General features: G+C 47.0%; 1 long non-coding RNA gene across 1 annotated transcript in view; it reads right to left on the reverse strand.

Moving 5' to 3' along the window:
* Positions 1 to 18,752, reverse strand: part of LOC102182550 — a 29,173-nt gene extending 10,421 nt beyond the window's left edge. Inside the window, exon 1 of the long non-coding RNA XR_310987.3 lies at positions 18,673 to 18,752. This is a non-coding gene — a long non-coding RNA (uncharacterized LOC102182550). The remainder of the gene's footprint in view (positions 1 to 18,672) is intronic.

Here is a 19,160-nt window from a genome sequence, read left to right on the forward strand (position 1 = left end):
TAATTTCCCCTTTTTACAGAGAAAGCAAAACAAAACTTATATGTTTTTGTGAAATGACTTATACTGAGCCTTCAAAGTCAATCCCCTCATAATTTTTAATGAAGAGTTGAATTAGTTCAGTTCAGTTGCTCAGTCCGACTCTTTGCCACCCCATGATCTGCAGAATGCCAGGCTTCCCTGTCCATCACCAACTTCCAGAGCTTGCTCAAACTCATGTCTGTCGAGTCGGTGATGCCATCCAACCATCTCATCCTCTGCTGTACCCTTCTCATCCTGCCTTCAATTTTTCCCAGCATCAGGGTCTTTTCTAAGAAGTCAGTCCTTCACATCAGATGGCCAAAGTATTGGAGCTTCAGCTTCAGCATCAGCCTTTCCAATGAAGAGTTGAATAGGATCAAGAAATTAATCACAAGTATATTATTAACACTTCTTCAGCTTTTAAAAATATATGACAGTTTCCAAATTATTTGAATATCCATAAGCTGATCCTTTCAACAACATTGGAAGGTAAGTAAGCATTAGCATCTCTTTTCCAAAAAAAATTTAATTTTGATATTTATATATCTTCAGCTGCTTTGGGTCTTAGTTATGGCACATGGGTTTAGTTGCCCTGTGGCCTTTGGGATCTTGGTTCCCAGGCCAGGAATGAAACCCACGTTCCCTGCACTGGAATTAACCACTGGACCACCAAGGAAGTTCCTATTATCTCTTTTTAAGTCTCCATTTTCTAGATAAAACAGCTTCAGAGAGGTCAAGTGACATATCCAGGTTCAACCAGCTATTCAGTGATAAAGCCTAGGTTCAGAGCTCTATTTTTTCCCTCTGTACAATATAGTGATTCAATATTTTTATACATTACAAAATGATCACCACGAAAGGTCTAGATACCATCTGTCATCATTCAAAGTTATTACAGTATTATTGACTATATTCCTCATGCTGTCCATTACGTTCCTGTGACTTACTTATTTATAACTGGAAGTTTGTACCTCTTAATCTCTTTCACCTATGTAACTCAGCCTTCCATCCACCTCCCCTCTGGCAACCAACCACCAGTTTGTTCTCTGTTTCTTAGAGTCTGGATTCAAAGGTTTTAGATGCTCAGCAGGCATTCAACAACTGTTACCTTGTGTACTATCTGCCCCCATCCCTGACATGCATACCACATTTGCCCACAAAATGGTTAAAAATTACCCAAGGACCCGGAGCTGGGAGCAGACTTGGGACTCAGACCCGTATTTTCCCTCTTCGCCTGGGTCATTTGTCTTCTTGACTTTTACCTTAAAAGAACTGCAGCAGTTGCTGCTTCTCCCTCCAGGCTGCCTGTGATGTGACTCTCCAAGTCCTCACTGCCTCTGTGCCCACCTGGACTTTTCCCACCATGCATTTGAATTAGTGCCAGAGCATCTCTCCAGGGTCTTCCAACTAGAACATGATGGAGCCCTACTATGTGCCAGGCCTCGTGCCAAGTTTTGAGGGTAGGGAGGACATACCCCCGAGGCCCTTTAGGGTGACAGGAGAGCAGATGCAGGTCTCTGCAATGGTGCGAGGAAACCGAGGTGACGCACAGGGGCTGAGGGGAGGTGGCAGGCTGCTCCTTCCCACTGGTCTTCTGGCTGCCGGATTATCTCCCTTCACAGGGAGATAACACAGGGTGTTCTCTGCGTTCCCTGGTCAAGGTCCTTTACTAATTTCAGCTTGGTGATGATTTTTATTTTTGTTTATTGAGATACAGTTGATTTACAGTATTATGTTAGTCTCAGCCTGGCATTTATTGTCCTCTGTTATCCAGCCCCTGCATTTTGCTATTCCCCAGGACAACCATCTGTACCCTCGCAGCTTCCTGCTGACTGGCCCAGCCATCTTCCTATGACCTAGTCAAAGAATCATAGCAATGACCCTGGCCCTACTTACTGCTGGACTGTGTCACCTGCCTTAAGCACTTTTTCACGTTATTTTTAAAAATTTACTTATTTTGTTGATATGTTCTTTTTAATTTTATTCAGTATAAGATTTTTTTTTTTTTTTTTTTTTTTTTTGGCCAAGAGGCACGCAGCATCTTAGTTTCCCGACAAGGAATCAAACCTGTGCCCCCTGCAGTGGAAGCCCAGAGTTTTAACCACTGGACCACCAGGGAAGTCCCTCATTTATTTCATATAATCCTCATAACTCACTGTGGTATGTATCATCGTCCTCATTTTGTAGATAAGAAAACTAAGGTTCAGAGAGCCTAAATAACTTGCCCAAGTCACACAGCTAGAGCATGACTAAATAGAACTCACCACCCCCCAACTTCAGGTCAAACCCAAAGCCATCCCACTCTCACTGTCTACTCTGCAGAGATGAGGAGTGGGAAAACGGCATATGTAAGGGGTTAGTAATCTTTCCTCACTCTTGCTGCTCCCACATCTGAAATACTCACTTTCTCCTTCAGGGATCTCAGGGTCACACTTCCTCAGAACATCCTAGAGACCCTCCCTCACCTCGAGTTCCCTCGCTTGTTGCTTGCGCCCTGCATACTATATGATCATAAACGACTTAAGCTTCCATTTCCTCGGAATCGTTCTCTAGTGATTTCACAGAGGTGCGTCTGAGCCTGACTACAAACTACTATGCCGACTTGATAGACGGCCAACATCCATAATAAAAACTAACAATTATGATAGACAGAGTGCCTGATGAACTATGGACTGAGGTTTGTGACATTGTACAGGAGACAGGGATCAAGACCATCCTCATGGAAAAGAAATGCAAAAAAGCAAAATGGCTGTCTGGGGAGGCCTTACAAATAGCTGTGAAAAGAAGAGAAGCGAAAAGCAAAGGAGAAAAGGAAAGATAAAAGCATCTGAAAACAGAGTTCCAAAGAATAGCAAGGAGAGATAAGAAAGCCTTCCTCAGTGATCAATGCAAAGAAATAGAGGAAAACAACAGAATGGGAAAGACTAGAGATCTCTTCAAGAAAATTAGAGATACCAAGAGAACATTTCATGCAAAGATGGGCTTGATAAAGGACAGAAATGGCATGGACCTAACAGAAGCAGAAGATATTAAGAAGAGGTGGCAAGAATACACAGAAGAACTGTACAAAAAAGATCTTCACAACCAAGATAATCACGGTGGTGTTATCACTCACCTAGAGCCAGACATTCTGGAATGTGAAGTCAAGGGGGCCTTAGAAAGCATCACTATGAACAAAGCTAGTGGAGGTGATGGAATTCCAGTTGAGCTGTTTCAAATCCTGAAAGATGATGCTGTGAAAGTGCTGCACTCAATATGCCAGCAAATTTGGAAACCTCAGCAGTGGCCACAGGACTGGAAAAGAAAGGCAATCCAATCCCAAAGAAAGGCAATGCCAAACAATGCTCAAACTACTGCACAATTGCACTCATCTCACACGCTGGGAAAGTAATGCTCAAAATTCTCCAAGCCAGGCTTCAGCAATACGTGAACCGTGAACTTCCAGATGTTCAAGCTGGTTTTAGAAAAGGCAGAGGAACCAGAGATCAAACTGCCAACATCCGCTGGATTATCAAAATAGCAAGAGAGTTCCAGAAAAACGTCTATTTCTGCTTTATTGACTATGTCAAAGCCTTTGACTGTGTGGATCACAATAAACTGTGGAAAATTCAGAAAGAGATGGGAATCCCAGACCACCTGACCTGCCTCCTGAGAAACCTGTATGCAGGTCAGGAAGCAACAGTTAGAACTGGACATGGAACAACAGACTGGTTCCAAATAGGAAAAGGAGTACATCAAGGCTGTATATTGTCACCCTGCTTATTTAACTTATATGCAGAGTACATCATGAGAAACGCTGGGCTGGAAGAAGCACAAGCTGGAATCAAGATTGCCAGAAGAAATACCAATAACCTCAGATATGCAGATGACACCACCCTGATGGCAGAAAGTGAAGAAGAACTAAAGAGCCTCTTGATGAAAGCGAAAGAGGAGAATGAAAAGGTTGGCTTAAAGCTCAGCATTCAGAAAACAAAGATCATGGCATCTCGTCCCATCACTTCATGGGAAATAGATGGAGAAACAGTAGAAACAGTGTCAGACTTTATTTTTTTGCTCTCCAAAATCACTGCAGATGGTGATTGCAGCCATGAAATTAAAAGACGCTTACCCCTTGGAAAGAAAGTTATGACCAACCTAGATAGCATATTCAAAAGCAGAGACATTACTTTGCCAACAAAGGTCCATCTAGTCAAGGCTATGGTTTTTCCAGTGGTCATGTATGGATGTGAGAGTTGGACTGTGAAGAAAGCTGAGTGCCAAAGAATTGATGCTTTTGAACTGTGGTGTTGGAGAAGACTCTTGAGAGTCCCTTGGACTGCAAGGAGATCCAACCAGTCCATCCTAAAGGAGATCAGTCCTGGGATTTCTTTGGAAGGACCGATGCTAAAGCTGAAACTCCAGTACTTTGGCCACCTCATGCAAAGAGTTGACTCATTGGAAAAGACTCTGATGCTGGGAGGGATTATGGGCAGGAGGAGAAGGGGATGACAGAGGATGAGATGGCTGGATGGCATCACCGACTCGATGGATGTGAGTCTGAGTGAACTCCGGGAGTTGGTGATGGACAGGGAGGCCTGGCATGCTGCAATTCATGGGGCTGCAAAGAGTCGGACACGACTGAGCAACTGAACTGAACTGGACTGAACTGAGTGTGACTGAGAGTGGAGACAATCTTTCGGGACAGCAGCAGAGGTGTTCAGAAGGCCTGTCACTGCCATCAGCACAGTCATAACTCTGGGCTACGGTTTCCTCATCTGTCAAGAGCAGGGCCTCCATCTAGATGTTCTTTAGCCAAGAAATAATTATTGAGCTCCCCCTACACACCAGGCAGGCCTCTAGGCACCAGGGGTTAAACAGACAAAATCTCTGCTTTCATTCTAGCAGACGGAGACAACAGACAAAATAAATATGTGAAGGGTATATGATGTCAGATGGTGGTTAAGTGTGGTGGAGAAATAGAAAGCAGGGAAGGGGGAAAGGAAATGCCGAGGAGTGACATTATCTGACTTGCATTTTAAAAGGCTCGCTAGCTGTTGGTGGAGAATTGACTGTAATAAGATAAGTGAATGAGCAGGAGGCCAATGGGGAGGTAATTGCAGCAATCCAGATTGGGCGGGGGTGGGGAGGCTGTGGCTTGGTGAGGAGCTGTGGTCAGAGGTGGTTAGATTTTGGATATATTTTGAAAGTAAAGCCCACATAATTCATTGGAGGATTATATATGTTGCCGATTCAAGGAGGTCTGCAAGGTCTCTGTCGTGGGAAGAAGGAACTCCTAAAGGATGGAATAGCCATTAAAGGCAAGGGGAAGACTATGAGAGAGGCAGGTTTTGAGGAGACCCCCCTCCCCCAGAGGAAATATGGAGTGAGCAGTGGCTATGTGAGTCTGGAGTTTGAGGAGGAGGCTCTGGCTGGAGATATAAATATGTGGTAGTCATCAAGGTATAGAGGACGTATCAGACACCTCTTGCTAGCGTGTGCCTAGCTGTGTCCGACTCTTTGTGACCTCATGGACTGTATGTAGCCCGCCAGGCTTCTCTGTCCATGGGGTTTTCCAGGCAAGAATACTGGAGTGGGTTGCCATTTCCTCCTCTGGGGACTTTCCCAACCCAGGGATCAAACCCACATCTCTTGCGTCTCCTGCATTGGCAAGCGGGTTCTTTACCACTGGTGCCACCTTAGGCATGCCTTTAAATCCTGTTGGTCCCACCTCTCCCTCCAGCCGATGTTGTGCAGCTGCTGTTGGCCAGATTTGCAATGGGTATGAACTCTTGCCTGCTCCGTGTACCTCTAGCTTCCTGCCCAAGGCTGGCTGTAGGACAACAGTGGGAATTCACTCAGCACTGCCACATGTCCAACCAGAATTATGGGAAAGGTGATGATCCTTGGGCTACCCTTAACCAGTGGTGCATGGAAGCTGGTGGATAAATGAAGATCCCTCTTCATCCTTGATAGACGGTTCTGAATCTCCATCAGTCTCCCACAGTGATGCTCAGCTCAGTAATGCATCCTTGAATTTATTTCTGTTTCTTCTCTGTTTCTCTTAGTCGGTCCCTCATTTCTGCTCTCTGGAATTTCATTCCCATATAAACTACATGCATGCAAACCTTTTAAGGTTCTGCTTGTAGGAGATCCTGGGAGAAGACAAGCGGCATTTAACACCATAAGACTGAATGAGATCACCAATGGATTAATGAAGACTGGGAACAGATCCAGGGACTGAGCTCCAGGACCCTCCGACATTTCTAGATGAAGGAGATAAGGAGGTCCCAGCAAAGGAGACCCTGAGGAATAATCAAGAGAATGTAGTATCATGGAAGCCAAAAGAAGAAAAGTGTTTCAAGGAGGAATGAAGGGTCAGCTGATTCTTGCTGAGTGGTTGAGATGAAAGAGTCATGATCATTCAGTTTAACCACAGTGGAGGGAACTGGCGACTTGAACAGGCAACAGTTTAGGTGGAGTTGTGCAGTGATCAAAATGGTTCTGAGAGAGGAGCTGGAAGAGAAGTAGGGTCAAGAGAGACTTCTTTTTTTCTCTGGATGGGAGAGACTACAGAATGTTAATGTATATGTATATACCGATGGCAAATGATTCAGCAAAGAGGGAAAAACAGATGATGCAGGAGAGAGGAGGAAGCCTTGCTGGAGGAGGGAGGGGACGGATCAGCGGCCAGGCAGGTGTTTGCCTTAGATAGGAACAAACGACTGCTTATCCCCAAACTGCAGGAGAGAAAGCAGGGGTTGTGGGCAAGTGCTCACAACCCACAGCTCACCGATTGCTTGAATTGCAAAAGGTCATTAAGACTGTGAGTCTGTACCTCCCACCATGTGCTTTCACAGAGGAGACCCAGAGGAGAGACCCGCCACGGACAGACATACCACTGGGTAGAAACCAAGGCTCCTCTGCCCCACCCAGCCCCTTAGGGCTCTCCCCTCGGGTGGAATCCTGACCATACTCTGTCACTCACCCCGTTAGTCTGGTAGATCCCAGGAAGGACGCTGAGAGGGAAACAGAGAAACAGGCAAGCTTCAAGTAGGACCAGCAGGCCACAGGGGTGAGATAATCTGAAGATCTATTGATGAGTTCATGGGACTTCCCTACATGTATGTTGGAGTCAGTGGTAATCATTGCCAGGAAGGAAGCTATAAGCTGGCAAACTGGGTTGAGAAAAATCTGCCCAAATGCAGGCAGATATGGGACTTCCCTTGCAGCCCAGTGGTTAAGACTCCGAGCTCCCAGTTCAGGGGGTCTGGGTTCGATCCCTGGTCAGGGAACTAGATCCCACATGCTGAAACTAAGACATGATACAGCCATATATATATGTGTGTGTATATATAGATAAATATTTAAATGCAGGCAAATACTATCAACCCCAGGGCAAACAGAAGGGCATATATCCTTCTGGAATATAGATTTCTGGTTTCAAATAGTCCTTCAAGCCTTGTTTCCTAATTTGGGGTTTGGAAATATGGTCCCTCTCAGCTTAGAGTTAAGCACAGCCTGAGGAGGCGGCAGTGAGGTTATGGGCCGGGCAGGGTGCGGGAGGCACAAACCTGCTGGTCACCCGGAAGGGCCACACCAGCCTTGCCTTGACTTCCAGGAAACTTGTTTTTATTTTCTTGACTTCCAGGAAACTTGTAAAACCGCTACATTCTCTTTCCCCTAATTCCATTCATTTCACAAACACTCTCTGTGCTTTTTGAGCTCAGTGCTGCAGGTATGTGGGGGGATGGTGGGGCGGGGATATATAGAACAGATGCATTGAAAGAGAGATCCTACCTACAGATGTTTACAGGCTTCTAAGAATAAGCTCTGTACACATTTAGCTGTGATTGGATTCTGGACAGTCTCTGTTTTCCTGTTATTTCCTTCTTGGACAGAAGGGGTATACAGTATGGGATGACTATGTCTCTAGCCAATAAAAGATAGCTCCCTGGCTGTGGACTCAAAAATATAAATTATGAACTGCTCTTGGGTACAAATTACTCCCATGTGAGCTTGCTGAGCGTGATCCACTTATCTCTAGGGTTGATTGCTAGTTAAATCCTGCCCAAGTAGCTGAAAGCCTGTTTGTTTTACGTCAAACAGGAGGAGAAAGGAGCCCTGCTGCAATTCGGGCCTAGGGGAGAATCCTAAGCCAACGCTACCCTCTAACGTGTTTGTTCAGGAAATCCTTAAACTGGCACAGTCTGAGGCCTCTTAACCCCCTTCCCACCAAAGCCATATCCAAGGAGACACCCTGGCCCCGGCTTAGGCTTCTGCCTCTCAGGGGTGGAGGGCAAGCCGAGGGGACAAGGAGGTGGATGTCAGCATGTCATAAGCCAGGGCTGCTTCTCCGCAGAGTCGATCAGGAACTCTTCACTTCAGTCTCTCTTTGCCGCTGTCTCCAAGCACCTGCAGTATCAGTGATTTCACAGAATCCTCATGTGTTCCCATGAGGGAGGTGGGGCAGGCTTTATTATCACCGCACTGCTGCTGAAGAGGCCACAGGACTCGGCCCAGGTCACATGGTTAATAAGCGGCTGAATTGAGACTTGAGTCCAGGTCTCCTGACGGTGACTCGGACACCCCTGTGCCAGGGAGTCTCTGCAGTCCCTCCCCTCCCCCAGAGGGACGGGTGGCCTTCCCTCCCAGGACGGGATGACCTCTTTGAGCCCCAGCTCTGCCTTCAGCAGCTGTATGATCTTGGGCAAGTTGTTTGAGACTCTCTGGGTCTCTTTTCTCCATGTGCAAAATGGGCAGAACAATAATACCAGAGTCAAAGGAAGAAATGAGATGTTACAGCAAGAGCAGAACACACTGCCTGGCACAGGGCAAGCAGCCAGAAGTGCTAGAGGACTTTCCTGGTGGCAGGGTGGTTAAGAATCTGCCTGCCAATACAGGGGATGTGGGTTCAATTCCAGGTCCGGGAAGATTTCACATGCTATGGAGCAACCAAGTGTGTGCACCACATCTACTGAGCCAGGGCTATAGGGCCCTCAGGCCGCAACTCCTTAGCCTGCCTGCCCTAGAGCCTGTGCTCAGCGAGAAGAGAAGCCACCGCGATAAGAAGCCTGCACCCCGCAACTGAGAGCAGCTAGCTCTCGCAAAGCCACAAAGACCCAGCGCAGACAAAAAGAAATACAGTTATGTTTTTAAACGGAAAAGAGAAGGCTATAGCACCTCTTTTTCCCCCCTCCCCGAAAAGTCTTTTCCCCTAAGGCACAACCTAAAGGCAGTTAAGAACCTTGGAGAAGCCTCTGTGCTTCCCTGCCTCCTCTTCTGCGAGCTCTCTCTTTGATAATGCTCTCTCCATTTGTACAGCTCTTTTAACTTTTCAAAGTGCTTTCCCTACCAGCACCTCTTGAGATCCTCCCTACAACCCTGTAAGATAACAGAACCCGAAATCTTCTTACAGATAAAGGGCAACCAAGGTAGGAGAGGAGGATGGGCTGCCCTGAGGCAACACCTCTGTTAGCTACTGTATCACTCTGGGTTACTGGGAATCCTTAATCGTGTGGGTTTCCTTTGCTTCATTTGGAAGTGGCAGGAAGGGACCTAATTGAATCTCTGTGAGCTCAGGATTACCCACAGAAGGAAAACAGTGCAGGAGAAAGTGGTTGGGAGTCTGGAATCCCCCCAGGCCATTCAGCCTCCCTGCCCTTCAAGACTTGGGACTGCAGGTTTGAAAGGCAACCCAAGCTAATGAGTAAATTCCAGCTGACTCCCTACCAGTGGGTGAGAGTTGAAAAGGTCAAAGGGCACTTCTCCTGCCTGAGATTCCAGCCTCAGCTCTGCCCCAGGCTATCTGAGAATCTGATACCTGACTACATCTGACTTGTTCAAGGCGCACCTCAGTTTCCTCATATATAACAGAAAGGCTAGATTCATTAGACTGGACTTATAGGTAATGTCTCATCTGCTTTTCTGAGAATCTGAAAGGGACTTGCTTGAAGACAGCAGTGAACAATTTTTTAAAAACTTTTTTTTGTCATGAAATTTCCTAAAACAATTTCAACGTCAACAGAACAGTATTGTGAACCCACAGGTACCCTTTGCCCCGCTTAGATGACCATCTTTCTTGTTGCCTCTCTACCTTCACGCTCTGCCCACTTGACAGATATTTGGTAGAATTCTTTGTTTTTCAGGTGAAACTTATAAACATGGACGTGCAGAACTCTTAACTGTATAACACTGAGAAACCGATCTGCCCGTGCAAGCTACACCTCTATCATGACATAGAACCTTCACACTTTCCTAGAACATTCTCTCGTGTCCATCCTGGGCAAATGTAAGTTTAACACAAAGGGTTAGCAAATGCTCTCTTTTGGGGGCTGGCCTGGTCAGAGTCAGATCTGTTGTCTTAAACTGTTATTCTGCTTCCTGCTTCTGTTCATGCCTGTCAGCTGTGTGTCCCTGGAGGTCGCAGGCTTCTCCTGCACGCCCTCTGTGTACAGTTCTCCTGTTACGAGGACTCGGCTACCCTGGCTTCAAATGCTTAGAAGCAGTTCTCTTTTCTTTTTCCCATGTACTTACTCTTCTCTGGGTGTTTCATGGTGTTCTCCTCCATTTTCATTCCTATGACTGCTTTCTTATACCAGCTGCTCTCTCTCTCCTTTGGAATAGCCTCACTTTTCTGTGTTCCGTCCATCTTCTCTGAGCTCACTGTCCTTTGTCCTTTTGGTCAAGTCGTGGACACTTGATACTGAGCCGTAATTTCAGGGTCCAGCCCAAGGCACTTAGTCAACAGTGAGTGAGTGAATATACAAAGGGCTGCATGGACTGAGTCACTAAGGACCCTAACCTGTCAGCCTTGCCATTTTTGGATCAGATCTATCTCTCTGTATCAAGCATACCACTATTTATCTGCCCCTTTGGAAGCTCCAGCATTTGAAAGGAAGGAGAGTGATTTCCTGGCAAAATGTGACCCAAAGGACCATTCTCCTCCCACTGCAACCCCCCCATTCATTAAAATAAAATAAAAAAAAACAACAACAGAGCAAGCTGGGCTATCAGGGATACTTCCTGTTTTCCTCTCTTGAAAGCATCCTGGATAGATGAAACTGAGGGATCAAAGGGACTGTCTGCCTCTGGGGCCTGGGGACTGGCAGGATGGCTTTTAACCCTCTGCTGTCTCCTACTGTGAGTAGCATAGGCAGTTTATGTCTTCTATTTCCTGGGAAGATTCAACTTCTTGGGGGCAAGGGCCTTGTTAGTCATTTATTCATCAAGCATTACTGTACCTGCCAAATGTCAAGCTTTGTTTGAGGATCTGGATATTCAGCAATGAATATGACATAGTCCCTGGTTTCTTTCATCTCATAGCAAGGATGGCGAGTGCTAACATGATTAAGCACTTTCTCCATGTCAGGCACTCACTACATGCTTTTCATACATAAACTCACAACAAGTTTATGGGGTATTATTATGACCATTTTACAGATAAGGAAAGCAAGGCTTGTGGAGGTTAAATAACTTGGTATGGGCGCATGACTAGCAGATGTCGGGGCTGGTGTCAGAGTCCGGTGATCTGACAGCTGAACCCATCTTCTTAGCAGCTACGCTATGTCTCACCCAGAGAACCTACCTCCTCTCTGAAACCTGGTAGTTATGCATGGCTAGTAATTTCTGCCAATGCAGTTTATCTCTAGGCTTGGTCAGGTGGCTTCTGATGACCAGGATTCTTTGCATTCCACTTACTGTTCTGAACTAGAATGAATGTAAGTCAGCCTGCAGTCCCCTGAAGCCTGGAAACAGGCCTCAGAAACCAAGAGGCCATGTTTGACCCTGTTTGGGGGGCAAAGAGCATGTCAGTCTCTTGCTTGCTCCCCTTCTCCAGTTTCTGGAACAGATCAATTCCCTTAGGGTTTGTTTGTTTGTTTGGCATGGGGGGTGGTGATGGTGATGTATTTTCTCCAAAGCCTTGCAAGAAACTCGAGGTGATGTGAGTAATAATAGTGACCAAGTGAACATATACAGAGCAATTATTCTAGGTCTTTTGCATCCTTGCAATGATAGATAGTACTATTTTACTTATTTATTACCATTTTCTATTTCTGGGGCGGATCAGAGGCCCAGAGTGATTAGTTAACACATCCAAAATCACACAGCTAGGCAGAGCCAGGATTTGATCCTAGGTTTGACCAACTCCAAAACCTATGCTTTAATCATTGTGTCCCTGATGCCGAAACTTGGCAGAGGCAGGAAGGAACTCCCTGCTGAGGTCCGTGACAAACCGTAAGAGGCAGGTGAGGATACAGAGTAACCTTGAGACCCATTGGGCAGGGATGCCTGGCACAAAAGGATCTTAAAGTGCTTCCGACTCTGCAATTCTATCTCTTTAAGACCCAGAGCTCCCATGCCAAGCCTACATCATGATCCTCAGAGATTTCAGGGGTGGGGAAACTGGATTGAACATGCTGACATACAACAAGCAAAAAAAGACCTCAGCATTTTTGCCTCGCCTGGGTGGCTCCAGCCTTTTTTTTTTTTTTTTTTTTTTCTCCTCTTGCTCTCATTTATTTATTACTATGCTATTCCCTGGCCCCGCTGCTGTGTCAATACTGATAAAAGCAAATCACCCCACAAACAGGTGCAGCTGAAGCTGCCCCTTGGACAGCTGCCAGGGAATGTGATCGCTCAGCTGGGGTGACCTGCCCCTGCCCAACCCCCTTCTCAGGTTCCAGTCCAGGGCATGTGTCCTTGGGCAGTTAATGTCAGTCTGCGTGTTCAGAGCCTGGCATCTCAGTTGGCATCATGGACTCAAGCTGGTGGGTGTGGTGGGGTGGGGTGGGCCTACAAGGACAGAGGGAGCCTCCACGAGTTATCAGCCTATCTATTTATTTCCTCTTTCTGTTTCTTCCAAGAAATTCATCATCTGATAATCCTATGTCACCAAGTCCCTCTTGCAACTATTTGAAAATATTTTATAAGAATATCACTGCCTGATTGTTTTAGGTAAGAAATATTTTTTTTCAGACCTACCCACTTCCAAATTCACACATACACTTGGAATTTAATGATCCAAAAGACATATTCTGAGTACCTCCTAGGGCCGAGCTGAGAGGTCATCTAAACAAACATCGTGTGAGCCAACCTTGTTATCCAGTATGCGTTTTGATGCTTCCAAGCCATGTGACTTGGACTCGTTTGAAAAAGATTATATTTCATTCCCCCTCCCCCATTCCCGTGTTTTGTCCCTAAGCATCCTTTCCCCACTTCCCTAGGGCACTCGCCTTTCCGGAAATGCCCTTGCCCAGCGGGCAGCCTCCACATCGCGGGGAGGTAGGACTGGGACAATAAGGCGGTGGCTGGCGGGCCTGGGGCCCGGGGCTGGCTGGGTGCAGGGCAGGGGCTGGAGCCGCCAGGTCGCCGGACAGCCGCAGAGCAGCGCAGCTCGGGCCGGGGAGGTGGTTGCCATGCAAATAAGGCGGCGCCGTGGTGGGGGGGGGGTGTGGGGAGGCGGGGTGGGAAGCTCCCCTTACCCAGGGGCCCTCCGGTTGCCAAAACAGACCATTCCCCAGAACAGTCGCCTAGAAACGGGCGCTGTCATAGCAGCCTGTCTAGAGGCCAGCCAGCCGCGCTGCCGGGAGGAGCTGGGTCTGGGTGTTCAGACCTCCGCGGCACCCCCTCCCCACTGAGGCTCTACCTCAGGGAAGGGAGTGGTGGCTTGGGCCTCTCCTTGGAGCTAGGGGAGGGCGCTAATTGGATTGGAACACTCCAGAAACACATCAGCTGCTCCTCCCTGGGGGAATCGGGTGGGGGTTGAGGGTGGGGGGCGGGGGGAGGCTGCAGACTGTCTTTGTGATGACAGGTCTCAGCCTCACCCTCCCAGCTGCCACGCCCTGACCTGGTCCTCACCAGCCCCTGCCCACCCAGAGCCTTTCTGGGGCACAATGGCAGGCTCTCCGTGGAGTGGAGGATGTAGGCGTGGATCAGAGAATCGCCAAAGTGTGATCCAGCCATGATAAAGAGGGGTGCCTGATGCTCTCGGAATTCAGGATGGTGATCCGACCTGCTGTGAAGCAGTCACTGAGGATGCAGGTTCGCTGCTGCTGCCAAGGCCTGTACCTTAGCTACTTGGTCCTTCCACACACCCATTCTCAGCAGGCTTCCCTCATCTGACCCGTCCTCTGCTGATATGCCATTCTGAACCTGGGAGCAGTGACTTTCCTATCTCACTTGTCACTAAGAGACCTTCTTGTCACTGAAGTGTGCTTCTTGCCTCTTATCAATTAAACTATGGTATAAATTTCTAAGGGGGCTTCCCTGGTGGCTCAGATAGGAAAGAATTCACGTGCAGTGTGGGAGACCTGGGATCAATCCCTGGGTTGGGAAGATCCCCTGGAGGAGGGCATGGCAACACAACCCACTCCAGTATCCTTGCCTGGAGAATCCCATGGACAGAGGAGTCTGGCGGGTTACAGTCCAGTCCATGGAGTCACAAAGAGTTGGACAGGACTGAGCAGTCGTCCTGCACATAAGCGTCTAAAAGGCAGAATCCATGTAATTCTGAAAGATAGATTTTAACAAATCCCTTTAAATTTAAGTACAAGTGATCTTTATCATCCTGAGAGGCCTCTTAGGTTACCTTTGCAGTAACTGTTTTAGATTGCTTTCAGAGAATACTTGAGATTGTTGATTAATCACTCAGTTCTGTCTGACTCTTTGCAACCCCATGAATTGTAGCCCACCAGGCTCCTCTGTCCATGGGATTTCCTAGTCAGGAATACTGGAGTGGATTGCCATTTCCTTCTCCAGGGGATCTTCCTGACTCAGGGATTGAACCCATGTCTCCTGCAAGTCTCCTACATTGCAGGCAGATTTTTTACTGCTGAGCCACCAGGGAAGCCCATTTTCCCTATGTTTGTTGGTTTTCCCCAGATCATAAGTCCCACTTCTCAAAGTAAAGGCCAGAAATGTGCTTTCTTAGACTCCCTTGCAGCTAAGATATAGGTGTGTGACCTACATTCCACCAATCAGATGCAACAATATGAGACTGATTTGGAAGAGAGCAACTGAGGAAGCAGGGACCCAGAAAAGGGGGTGGGGGAGGCACCTCACCTTTAGAGTAACAGAGGAGATGCTTGGGGGTCCACCCAGCTGGTGGGAGTGAGGTGAGGCAAGTTATAGAATTCATGCTGATTGACAGCTGCTACGGTAGCTTTGCTGGAAGAGTACCTCTGGGTGGTCTGGCTGTCATCTCTGAATACTGGACCTTTGTACCAATCATCCCTTCTGGATTCTGTAAGCCTCTTAATCTTTTTAAGTAAGTTCCTTTTCTGTTAAAGTGGATTCCGTGGTTTGCAACTAAGATCTCTGATACCGATGGTTGGACTGATGGATGAGTAGGTGCATGGAAGTGTGGGTTAAGGGTGGGTGGGCACCAAAATATTGAGTGATTTTTCTGGGGGAGAAGAGATTATAGGCTATTTTTTCTCTCTGGTTCTCTTCTTAGTTTCTTCCTCTTCTTCTTTTTTTAAACAATGGAATGATGTTACTAGTACAATAATAAAAAGCTATCAGAAGCCCAGACCTAGGAGAGCTCAAAGTCCAGTGCAGCGCAGATCAGCACAGTGAACATGGAAGCCAGGTCTGAACACTGGGTGTTCCAAGACAGGATGAACTCTGGAGATGCCATGACTTTGGACTCAGATCCTGCTGTCTCAGCCAGCCTGCCCTACTACCAGCAAAAAGCCTGCTTTCTTTCTTCTCCCCTCTGAACCCCACACCAAAGGCTGTGCCCACCACTCAGAGGCATGCGCTTGGCTCATCCTGCCTTGTGACATTGTTGCTGTTGTTACCCAACGATCTCATTTTACCATGAGCAACGATGACAAGCACATTTGTGACTCATCCCATATTGTTCTGCCCTCTCCCTGCTCTGGACTCCCGGCGGCACTGCCTGTCTGTCCCTTGGCTGGCAATACCACAACCTTGCTTTGCAGCTCTTTTTCACATGGGCACATCCCATTGCCCAGCACAGACTCAGCTCCATGGAGGCTGAGACTGCAATTAATGTGATTTTTGCACAGGTATGCAGGATGAAGGATTTTATGATATGTCTATAGAAGGTGAGAATCATATGGTTTCTTTTCACTTTGATGACTTCACCATAGCAAAATTATAAGCTTTTGCAGACAGAGGCCTTTTCCTTCCTCCCTTCCTTCCTTCATTTGTTCATTCATTCAGCACACAGTGAGTAACTATGATGTGCCAAGCACTGTGCTGTGTGCTGGAAATTTAATAAGGCATAAATCCTTTTCTTAAGGTGTTCACAATGTAATAGTAAGAAACAGATATATTGGCAAATAAACAGGAAAAAAAGTGATAGAAGAGTTCAGATAGGCAAGTGTGCAAGGTAGAGAAGAGAGTGACTGGTTGAGGACAGAAAGAGCTTTTCCATAGGAATAATACCAAGTGCTCTCTCTAGGACAGCCCTGTCTTCAGTACAGTACTTGACCTCTGCTCATTCACTTAATCCTTACAATCCAAAGCAAGTGCTATTATTACCCCCATTTTGCAGGTGAGGAAACTAAAGCCTAGAGAGGTTTAATGTCTTAGAAGTTTGCACGCTGGTGAGCTGCAGGGCCCATCTGTGCACCTAGGGCTCTCTGCTCTAACCGTGAGTGTAACTGTTGTGCCATACTGCCCTGAATGAATTCTGGAAAGGGGAGTAAGTGATCACTAAGCATGGTGGCCTTCTACACAGGACAGGACACGGAGTGGCTCATGCCTCTTCTGCTGTTCTGCTCAGGTGGGACATAGGTGCATCGGAGAATGGTGTAGTGCAGGGATGGCCACTCGGCGACGGGTGAGAACTCACTGCCACAGTCTTGGACTTTGGCTGTTCCCTTTGTTTCCTGGTGGTTAATTGCAGTGCTAAAGAGTGGCAACCTAAACAGAATTGTGAGGTTGGCAGAATGGGCTTTTCCTCCTCAGGACTGGATCGGGGGTACCCCTGGCTTTGGAGTCACAGGGACTTGGGATCCGGTCCCAGCCCTGCAGCTGACTGGCTGAGTGACTTTGAGTAAGTCACTCAACATCTCGGAACCTCACTATTCTTGACTGTTAATTGATGATAAAACCTCAGTGCTGACATAAGATTAAATGAGATAATGCATGTAGATCAGTTTAGAACTACTGCCTAGCATGTAGCAAGCTGGCCAAAAATGGAATCTAAGTCCCAATCCCTTATCTACAGATCCAAAACCTTAAAAAGCTCTGAAAAGGAAACATGCGGCAACAAAACCTGTCCTGAACCAGGGCAAAGTTAACTCTTTCTTTAGTTGCACCTAGTATCATTTGCATTTGCAGAAAGGGAAGTGCAATTGCACCTAGTATAATGATCCATTATCCATATACTTTATTACAGAAACATCAATGTATTTGAATAGAGAATGCAGCCCACATCCTACTAGAGGCATTGCAAAGCATATACTACAGACAACCATGTTGCTTTTCTAAAATTGAAACCAAAAGCCCTGAATTACAAAGCACATCTGACCCCAAAAACACCAGATAGGGGGTTCAGATTGGCATCAGCTTCCCTCTGGACCACTCTCTCTACTTCTGATCTACTTCTTAATCCCAGTTGCTCAAATGGTCCTTGGCATCTGGAACCAACCCTTGGTTCCAACAGAAATACATATCCATCCACACACCCTTTGGGCTTCCCACAGGCTTGCCTCCTGCAACCAAATTCCTTTGTTCCCAATGACTCCTCCACTCTACTCTCTGCCAACCCCATAGAATTTGGGGGCTTTTTTCTCCCATACCCTGGTAGAGAAGATGGACTACGGACATGTGTCCTCCTCTGACCTGCTGTGGCAGTATGGTCTCAGCAAGTTATTACCTGCCTATGAGCTGCAGGATTATTGCTGGAAGTCCCTATTTGTGCTCCAAATATTCTCTGCTGACTGTATAAGCAATGTCTGGGATATAAATGTGCTGCTCCTTTTCAAGTTTGTAGTGAAGCTTTGGTCGTTTTCCTTCTATGAGTTTCCCCCAATTGACTAAAGCCCAAAATAACAACTCCCTTCATGTGCAGGATCACAATAATTTCTGATGGGAAAAAGGAGTCCTCATGTTGGAGCAAGTTGGAAACCCCTGAGCTGGGCTGTCAAGACCGCATGTCATTTCCCCTTTAACAGAGTGGGAGTCATGAGACCTGAGGTCAGGTTCCAGCCCCTCCCCTGGCTGGCTGGCTGATCTTGGGGGCAGCCCATGTGACTTGCAGAGCTTTGGTTTCCTCATCCTGGGGCAGAGATCATAGAAATTATTTGGCAAGATTGACAAGAAGATTAAATGAGATAATGAAAGGGCTTCGAAAGCTGATGTGTTGCACAAACACATCATAAGGACTGTTGTCATCTTCTCACACATACTGTCAGCTTCTTAAGGGCAGGGGCAGTGTCTTCTGTTTTTACCTTCAGTTCCCTCAGTGACGCTCCGCCTGACCCCCGCCCCAGCCTCTATCTCCTGCCCTCAACACAGGACTATGGAGATGACCTCGTAAAAACACTGTGAAGTGGCTAGCCCGGTGGCTTAGCACTTAGAAGCTAAGCACTTATGACTGCCTCATACAGACAGGCAGTCGAGGGCAGAGGTTCAGTGCCTGGGCCCTGGTTCGAGTCCTCTCTCTGCCATGTGCTGGGTTTGGGCAAGGTTGGCACTTACCTGCCCTGCCGTCCTCATTCCTCACAGGTGGCTGATGAGACCAGCAGCTAGTTCTTGAGGTGGTTGTGAGAACTGAAGGAGTTGAGACTATGCCAAGCCAGGCGCAAATCAAGCCCTCATAGGCATCAGCTGTTGTTATTATTTTACTAATTATATCCCGAGGTGGTGCCAGAAGATCATGAGCAGAAATCTAGCTCTTGGGATTTGTTTAGAGCTGAAAAGTTCTTCAAAGATGGTCCGAAGCTCAGGGCAGGTTCTTACGGTCAGCACAAATAATGTAGCTGTGGATACACTTGAGGATCATTCCCCTCAGGTGTGGGCTAGATCCCCAGACCAGACATTGTTGGGTAAAAAGTGTGCATATTTAGCTTTTGGATAAATATCACAACTGAGCAACACACAGATGTTTCTGTTTGCATTCCTTCCCATCAGAACAAGAGAGCCTGTTTCCTCATACCCCAATGCACCCACGTTTTAAAGTGTAAATC

The sequence above is a fragment of the Capra hircus genome, chromosome 23 (assembly GCF_001704415.2).
Source record: "Capra hircus breed San Clemente chromosome 23, ASM170441v1, whole genome shotgun sequence".
Classification (NCBI taxonomy): Eukaryota; Metazoa; Chordata; class Mammalia; order Artiodactyla; family Bovidae; genus Capra; species Capra hircus.